The sequence below is a fragment of the Octopus sinensis genome, linkage group LG19 (genome assembly GCF_006345805.1).
Source record: "Octopus sinensis linkage group LG19, ASM634580v1, whole genome shotgun sequence".
Lineage (NCBI taxonomy): Eukaryota > Metazoa > Mollusca > Cephalopoda > Octopoda > Octopodidae > Octopus > Octopus sinensis.
Genome location: NC_043015.1, coordinates 32,095,774 through 32,106,011, shown reverse-complemented (window position 1 = coordinate 32,106,011; position 10,238 = coordinate 32,095,774).

Sequence of the window (10,238 nt, the reverse complement as noted above, 5' to 3'; positions counted from 1 at the left end):
TCAAATATTCTTTTAAAAAAACTTTTCTTTTAATTTTTTTAAATTTAATTATTTAATCGTTACAGTTGAAAAGGTCTCAAAATGACCGAAACCGGTACTGAAATGTTCTTTATAAAATTATTTTAGCATTTTCTATCTTGACTTATTTTTTCATATATATCAACTCGTGTGTTCCTTTCCATCCTTATACATATATATATATATATATTTATATATATATATATACATATATATATAATATATTTATATATATATATATACATATATATATATATATATATTTATATATCAACAATCAAGGAACGGCCATAATAGGCCATTCACCCACTAGAAATAACAGCCAAAGCTTCAACCGCAAAATAACATTAATTCCGCAAACCAGGAGAAAATTAAAAAACATTTACCCTGTAATTTCTTATACGATGCACCGTTTCATCTACTGTTTAATGGTAAACTAACCTGATTAAAATTCTACAAAATTTTTTGCCACCCTATATTGATTAATATATATTTATATATATATATATATATATATATATATATAAACTGGGTGCGATGGGTAAATTGTCGCCATTTTACATTGGCACTGTGAATGGTTCTTAAATTGTGTTTGCTGATACCTGGCCATAAATTTGATGACTTTAGGCAAGCCCAAACTTGACCAGCACAAGCTGTCAGTTCTACAAAGTCCAAAAAATGCTAGCAAAGTTGTCTTTGTAGGTGCTGTAGCTTGGTCTGCATTTCAAGGTCGTAAAATACACTCATTGTCCATTTTCCAAATGGATGTCAAGATTTTGGGGTAATGGGCATGAGCTGGGAATCCAAAAATGCACCTGAATGCTCTTCATTACTGCTGTAACACTCAGCCGTATTGGAAGTTGGACACCTCCTTGGACATATTTCATTGCCTGTAACACAAACATGGCAGCATCAGAACTTTGACTGAGTGACAATATTTGATATTTATGTGAGAGCTGGAAGCTTTGCTAAGGAGTTGACTACAGGGCATGATCCATCGGTTGTTAATCTCATATCACCCAATATTGGCTTTGAAACTTTCTGCATCTGGGCTTCTTTGATGGTAAGATGGGTAACCATCATCAGAAGTTTGTGTCCATTTTCACAAAAAATAAAGGATATTGTAGCATGTCATAGGAATGGTAGGTTTCTCTGATGAATTGAATGCTGTTGTCACATATTTTTAACCCAATATTTCGTTTGCTGCCATGATTCTCTCTAGTAATCACAAGAGTCTTCATAACAATTCTTCATAACGAGTCTTCATAACTTCATAACATTCTGGAGCATGAAATCTGTGAGAATGTTCCGTTGAGGGTCTCTTATCGGTGTCAGTGACTATTTTAAACTAGGGTGTATTTGCAGTAACTCCCAAAACATTTAAAACTGGTAATGTAGCTGTAATGAGAATGAAGCAACCCTTGTAGCTGTAGTATCAGGTCTAACCTTGTGAATAGGTCCCCGTTGTGCCTAGTCTGGCTTTCAATAATAGAATCGCCTCTGAAATATATCTGCAAAAACTTCGGTTCTTCATTCGGCAACGATTGGAGTGATCCGATTCTCTGAAAGTTGGCTTAAATTGTCCTTCAGATATGATATCTGCTCCAAATGATATCACCTGGAATGCAACGTTCTATCTTTGTATTTGGTTTCAGAATTCTTTACCATATGCTGTTGAGACAACCAGTAAAGTTTCCATGGGCTCTGGTGGACCCTAAAATAGCGATAAATTAACTTTGCCACCAGAGCACTGCTAAGGAAAAAGGTAGAACATAATATTGACTTTAATAAATCTTTAATATACTCGGTAGTATATTATAGCAGCTGGACGAAATACAGTGTTCCTATCAGAAATTAATCATAGGCAGGGGAGTGGCTGTGTGGTAAGTAGCTTGTTTACCAACCACATGGTTTCGGGTTCAGTCCCACTGCGTGGCACCTTGGGCAAGTGTCTTCTACTATAGCCTCGGGCCGACCAAAGCCTTGTGAGTGGATTTGGTAGATGGAAACTGAAAGAAGCCCGTCGTATATATGTATATATATATGCGTGTGTGTGTTTGTGTGTCTGTGTTTCTCCCCCTAGCATTGCTTGACAACCGATGCTGGTGTGTTTATGTCCCCGTTACTTAGCGGTTCGGCAAAAGAAACCGATAGAATAAGTACTGGGCTTACAAAAGAATAAGTCCCGGGGTCGAGTTGCTCGATTAAAGGCGGTGCTCCAGCATGGCCGCAGTCTAATGACTGAAAAAAGTAAAAGAGAGTAAAGAGTATACACAGACATAGAAGAATGTAAAAATTATTTAAAGGGAAGTAATTATTAACATACTCATGACCAGAATTAACTCCCTTTAAAGATTCTCTGTAAAAGATGGAAGTCTGGAGCAAGTATGTTGCGAGTGAAAGAACCTGTTTAAACGAGAATGTAAAAAAAGGAGAAAGCAAAGCCTTCAGTGTGAGTCTGTGGTTTGTGGGGTCAACCGTGTCCTCCGCTTCATTTTTTTGGTTAATCACTCATTCTCATTTAATTGTATTTATTTTAATTGTTTGTTTATTCATACGTTTCGTCTCATTCGATACCCTGACCCCAACGTTTGTTTTGTCTGTCCCCCGTATCGTCCCCTCTTTTTCTCAAACGTATGGTGAATAAAGAAATACTCTCTCTCTCTCTATATATATATATATAGTTAATCCAAACAAGAAAACACAAAAAAAAAAACACAACAACGCGAGGACGTGGAACAAATATAGTATTATTGGACGCTCAGGAAAGAAGGAGGGTTTAACGTTTCGAGCGGAGCTCTTCGTCGGAAACATAGGAGAAGGAAAGATCCAGAGAAGGGAAGACAGAGGGGAAAAAATCACCAACGGTACACACGAGGTCACATATATATATATATATATATAATAATAATTATTATTATTATTGTATACAGTGCTCAGGTGCCCCACAACTTGTCAAAAGTGCGTATAAAGTACATGCAGTAATGTACAAATGTTTGGGAAGTGAACAGTGTATGAGTCAGATACATGCTTGCTTGTGTGTATGGAGGGGAGAAAACCAGGTGTAGTGTTGGCGAATCTCAGGAAGCATGGAAGTTTTGAAGGATGCAGCCCAAGGCTATAGTAGAAGGATGTTTCTGTAGGCTTTTCCCATGTTGCTTTTGGTTTTCCAAATTTCCCTTCATGGGGGAAGGTTCTTTATTGTAGCTTCTCTTTTGGCTATCATTCTGTGGCTTCATAAGGCGACTAAGCTGGCAGAACAGTTACCACTCCAGGCAAAATGCTGAGCGGCATTTCGTCCGTCCTTCCGTCCACACGTTCTGAATTCAAATTCTTCCGAGGTCGACTTCACCTTTCATCCTTTCGAGATCGATAAAATAAGTACCAGTTGGTACTCACTCTTGAGCTTTTATGCAACTCTTTTATTTGTTTCAGTCATTTGACTATGGCCATGCTTGTAAGCCTAAGACTTATTCTATCGGTGTCTTTTGCCGAACCGCTAAGTTACGGGCCCGTAAATACACCAGCATCGGTTGTTCGTTACCTGTTTAACGAGAATCCGGCTGATACGAAGCTTAACCTATTCCCACTATAGCAGGAATATGGCGTTACAGAACTGGAATTTAAAAAAAACACCCAAATATCAGGAATTGTGCCTATCAGTAAAAAGGATTATGTGGCTTCCATATGTAGTTTCAGAGAATTATCTCCCCTTACCAGTAATTAGTTTTCTTACATTCTCTTGGTGTTTCGCTAGTAATGTGCAAAGTAGGAAAAATGACAATTTAGGACAGCTAACCCTGTGCCTCCCATCCTCTTCCATTCTCAACCAGGCTTGGGACGGGCTATGGCAGAGTTTCCCATCCTTTTAGGGTTTGATAAAAAACAAAATAAAATAAAACATAACACAGGGAATGTGGATTAGCAAAACTGTAAGGTTGTTAGACCAAGACGTATTGTGAGATTTTATTCCAGTTCTGAACATTCTGAGTTCAAATCATGCCATTACCTACTTGAATGGCAGAAATAACTTGTTGCCTGGAGTCGCTGTGTCTAAATTTACCAAGCAACAAATAAATAGGCGCAGGAGTGACTGTGTGGTAAGTAGCTTGCTTACGAACCACATGGTTCCGGGTTCAGTCCCACTGCGTGGCACCTTGGGCAAGTATCTTCTACTATAGCCTCGGGCCGACCAACGCCTTGTGAGTGGATTTGGTAGACGGAAACTGAAAGAAGCCTGTCGTATATATGTATATATATAAAAGTATTTGTGTGTCAATATCGCTTGACAACCGTAACTTAGCGGTTCGGCAAAAGAGACCGATAGAATAAGTATTAGGCTTACAAGTATGGCCACAGTCAAATGTCTGAAACAAGTAAAAGAGTTCCATAAACAGCTGAAGAGTAAGGATTGCAGACAAACTAATGGATGGAATCGGCTGCACCTTCTTTTCCTGCTGATACGAAGCTTAACCCATTCCCGCTATAGCAGGAATATGGCGTGACTGCATGGTATTCTTGGGTACCTTTGTTGCCAGCTTTTGGGCCGGGTCTGGTATAAGAGCCCCACCAAGCTAGGGCACGAACTTGAAGAATTTTTAGTCAAATGAGTCGACCCCCCCCCGATACTATTTCTTTTTCTGTATTCTTTTCTTTTTCTTTCTTTTTTTCTTTTCTTTTGTTTTCTTTTTTTTTTTTTTGTTAAGCCAGGTACTTATTCTGTCGTTATGTTTTGCCGAACCGCTATTTCCGGGGATATAAACATATCAACACCGGTTGACAAGCGGTGGGGGGGGGGGGCAAACACTGGATCTTTTCTGTTTGGATGCACCTGTGGAGATTTTGAAGTCAAAACAGAAAAGATACCAAACACACACACACACACACACACACACACACACACACATTCCCACACATTCTGATATGAAAGTATTAACCAAATTAACCGTGAGTGACCCTGAAATTCTTTTACATCTACCCACACATTCCCTAACATCTCTGTCTGTCTGTCTGTCTCTCTCTCTCTCTCTCTCTCCCCCCTCTCTCTCTCTCTCTCTCTCGTATACATACACTCTCTCACTTCCAACATAAGTCCCCCCCTCTTCTCCTTTCCATCATTAACATCTACAATAACAACAACTACAACAACCACCGCCACCACCACCACTACCGCCACTAATAACAATAACAAACACACCACCACTACCACCACCACCACCACCACCACAACTACCACCTGCAAGTCTTTCCATCCTCTCATCTCCCTCGCCACCATCACCATCACCACCGCCGCCACTACCACCACACACTCCCCCTCCGTTTTTCTCGACATCTCAGATTATCTCTAAGTGGATTATCGTTGCTTACAAACCTTCTAATTAACCCAAATCTGGGTGAGCTGGTGTTATTTTTGTCCGGGGTGGGGTAAGGGGCGTGATGGTGGTGGTGGGGGTGCATGGTGGTAGGGGGGAGACACAATGGTGGAGGTGGGGGCGATGGGGGTGGGGGATGCTGATAATGGTTAGTATTAATGACTTGTTTGTATAAGTGGTGTTAGGTGTGTTGCTGTGTTGTTGTTGTTTCGCTCCAGGTCGGTCCCTCTGCAAAACAGGGGTGGACTCTCATAAACAAGCAGTTGTACTCTGAAGCACAGCCGGGGGGGGGGGTAACAGTGACCCAGTTTTTTTCTTTTACCAGGCAACATCTTGGTAATAATAATAGTAATAATAATAATAATATAATAATAATAACAATGATAATATAATAATAACAATGATAATAATAACAATAACGATGATGATGATAATAATAATAATAATAATAACAATAAATGATAATAATAATAATAATAATAATAATAATAATAATAAATGATAATAATAATAATATAATAATAATAATAATAATAACGATGATGATAATGATAACGATAATAATAATAATAATAATGATAATAATGATAATAATAATTCTTCTGCTTCTTCTTAGCAGTAGTGCCCATAATTGTTGGAGCGCTGGGAACAGTGAGCAAAAATCTCAAGAAGTACATGGAACAAATAGGGGTCCGCAATAAGGATGGGGCGCTTGCGGAAAACAGCATTGCTTGGAACCAGTCGAATACTCCGGAAGGTGCTCCAAAAATAAGAGGTGTTACCTTTAGTTCACTGGTAGTGAATAGCTGACACCATAGTACATCTCCAGCATTAGAAGCTGTGCAAAGGCAATGATGATAATAATAATAAGAAGAAGAAGAAGAAGAAGGATGATGATGATGATGGTTTCAAATTTTGGCACAAGGCCAGCAATTTTGGGGGAGGGAATAAGTTGAATACATTGACCCTAGTGCTCAACCGATATTTATTTTATAACTCCTGAGAGAATGAGAGGTAAAGTTGTTCTCAGCAGAATTTTAAACTCAGAAAATGAAGTTGGATGGAATATCGCTAAGCATTCCTGCCAACACATCGCCAAAGATAATAATAATTATAAAGGCAACCTTTATATCCTACACAAAAGGGATGTATTGTCAGAAGGCCAAATACTTGGATAATCATCCTGAGGGGACTTTTCATAAAGGTGCATGGGGCAAAGAGCACACCTATAATACATTGTATGCAGACAAGAAACATCTGGTACTGGTGCTGGAAATGCTAAATCCCGTGATTTTTATATATATATATATATATATATAGTAGCTGCGTGGTAAGTAGCTTGTCTACCAACCACATGGTTCCGGGTTCAGTCCCACTGCGTGGCACCTTGGGCAAGTGTCTTCTACTATAGCCTCGGGCCGACCAAAGCCTTGTGAGTGGATTTGGTAGACGGAAACTGAAATAAGCCTGTCATCTATATGTATATATATGTATATGTATATATATGTATATGTATGTGTGTGTATATGTTTGTGTGTCTGTGTTTGTCACCCTAGCATTACTTGACAACCGATGCTGGTGTGTTTATATCCCCGTTACTTAGCGGTTCGGCAAAAGAGACCGATAGAATAAGTACTGGGCTTACAAAAGAATAAGTCCCGGAGTCGAGTTGCTCAATTAAAGGCGGTACTCCAGCATGGCCACAGTCATATGACTGAAACAAGTAAAAGAGTAAAAGAGTAAATTCAATCATGTTTTTCATAATTGGAGGAGATTAGATGTTAATATGGATTGAAATTGTTTTTGTTCATGTAGCTATACGATCGTTTCATACAGAAAGACAATAAATTCATTTTAAGAATCTGAGTTGTCAAAAAGTATTCGTCAGTAGCAAAAATTAAGGAAAGGGAAAAAAAAGAGTAAAGCCAGAAAGACGTTAGAATTTCATAGGTATGGTGTTCGTTAAGTGTAATTGTTCATAGAGCCATGTCTGTTTAGAACAACTTCAAGCCATTAGCAATCAACAATACCTATTTCTTTACTACCCACAAGGGGCTAAACACAGAGAGGACAAAGAAGGACAGCCAAATGGATTAAGTCGATTACATCAACCCCAGTGCGTAACTGATACTTATTTAATCAACCTCGAAAGGATGAAAGGCAAAGTTGACCTCCGCGGAATTTGAACTCAGAACATAGCAGCAGATGAAATACCACTAAGCATTTCGCCCAGCGTGCTAATGTTTCTGCCAGCTCACCAAGACTAAGTTGGTATCAGTATTACTTAATTTACTGGTGTAAATTAGTGTAGATATGAAAATGTATACAAGTATACTAAGTATATGACTTCTGCAATCAACAATACCGATACCAACTTAGTCTTGGCTGCTGCTCCATTCTCATGGTCACAGTACTTAGCCCTTACTACCTGTATAAACCTTCAGTTCCATCCATGCTGACAATCTAGCTTAACACCTCCAAATCTGGTTACTCCTACAGAAAGGCTGGTGACACTATTGTACTAGTTCTCCACTAATCCATGGTAACGCCTTGTTCTGCTATGTGTAGCAGTAAGTGAAACAAACTGGTATCACTAAATAGACTATATCACAGCCAGAAGACATAGCAGTGACAACTATCTAAACTACATCCTGTCAGACCACAGCCTAAGGACAAAGAAAATACTGTAAATCCTCGAGTATAATCCGCATTCCCCCCCCCACCCAAATTTAAAGGTCAAAACCCCTAATGCGTACTATATACGAGGTTAAAAATGAAAATTATTTTCTAAGCAATGTCCGAGTCTCTATTTGCTGTCCAGCAATGTTTATTCAGACACATTTTGTGATGTCGGGTGCGAAAATACCTTAAGCTAAGCCTGAAAGCAATGAAGCCATAAAAGAATCATCCATAACTTGCAGTAAGCAACATTTATTAAACATTATTACTGTTATTTCTTTATTTTCTGCAAACAAAATGCACAAAAAAGCTTCACGTTTGCATTATGTTATATATACAATAATAATAAAGGACATTACCATATACATTGTTACAGACCAAGGACATTGTATTGACCTCCTTGACTCAAGTTAGAGAAGGGGTGCGTATTATACACAAGGTTTTTAGGTTTTTCACAGTTACAGCCCCCTAAAAATCCGCTGTGTATTATACTCAAGGGTGGACTATACTCGAGGATTTACGGTAACTGATATCACTTCCAGACCAATAACACAATGTGACCTGAGTTGACTAATAGAAGTCTAACATCTAGAAGCCTCCTTAAATTCATCTCATATCCCTTGAGTCGATCTCACAAATTCCTGATGAGTTAGATATGTTCTACGAGCCATTGAAACTTTAAGTTGTATGGAGCTGTATATATACTACGCTACGGGGACTACAGGGGAAAGGAAACAACGGATGTTGCTCTACGTGGCAAACAGGAAAACATCAGGTAACCACACCCTTGTCACCTTATTTATTTCATTAGCGGAATCTTCACAGTATGCTATCCGTTAAGTGGCCCCAATTGTGAAGTAGGCAACAGATACTACACTTTCCGTCTTTTTTGCACAGGCCACACTTCAAATTTTTTGTTCAGAGAATGTTGTATGTGCAAGTTGTACATATACTAAGTTGTATATATACTAAGTTGTATAAATACTAAGTTGTATATATACTAGCAGGTGTACTTGGCATTGCCCAGGGCTGTTTGTTAAGTATGCTTGTTTAGTTATTAGACCATTCATGGATGCACCTCTGAACTGAATGAAAGAAATCATAATGGCAGATGTTCCCTGTGTGGTTTGATTTATTTAGCGCAAAAGTGAACATGCAGAGTCATACGCCCACACCATTGTCATTGTTTTCCATTGGGACAGTAGGTCGATCTGTAAAAAACCCGGTAGTAATTGAGTTTATTTTCCTTACCACATAACTGCTGACATGTGCTGTTTAGCAGGTGAAAAGGTTGAACCTAAAGGTATGACATTAAGAGAAACAGTATGTTTACCTGCTGCTTCGCTGGGTTGCACATACAACATTAGCTGAACAAAAAATTTGACGTGTGGCCTGTGCAAACAAAGATGGAAAGTGTAGTATCTGTTGCCTACTTCACAATTAGGGCCACTTAACGGAGAGCATACTGTGAAGATTCCGCTAATGAAATAAATAAGGTGACAAGGGTGTGGTTACCTGATGTTTTCTTGATTGCCACGCAGAGCAACATCCGTTGTTGTCTTTCCTCTGTAATCCCCGTAGCACACGCAGCAGCATTTGCTGCAGCATCTCTTGTAAGTCAATCCGTGCATTGTGCTGCAGTCTCTGCAGCTCGTGCAGCAGCAGTAGAGGAAGCATTTCTTGTTCAGCGTGCTGAACATTGCTCGTTGCCCTGGGTAGCTCATTGTGCAGCGATACATGCTAACCAATAACAACACCTCTCTTCACTTTCCCTTCTTCACGCTGAAGCCATCCTAAGTGCATTGAGAGAGTTCTTCTTGGCGGCATCCTCGGCAGATTCATTTGCACACATACGTTTACTTTTCTTTGCTGCATTTGTTTGCCGACCTATACTGGATCTTTTGCATCCAGGGCATGGTGAAAAATTATCAGTTTACGCAATAGAAAAAATCCTAAGGAAAAAACAGTGAATGTGTAGCACCCAAAAAATAGTAAAATGTAGTTGGCAAAAATGTTAATCCAACAGACCGAATTGAGGATTTAAAATTTTGGGTAAGAGTTTTGCAGTGGCAAGTTTAAGTTGGAATTATATGAAAAAGAGCACTCACGTGAAATCAGAAGCAAATCGTAACTCACAAATGAATACTGCTGGCAGTACTGAGCAAGCAG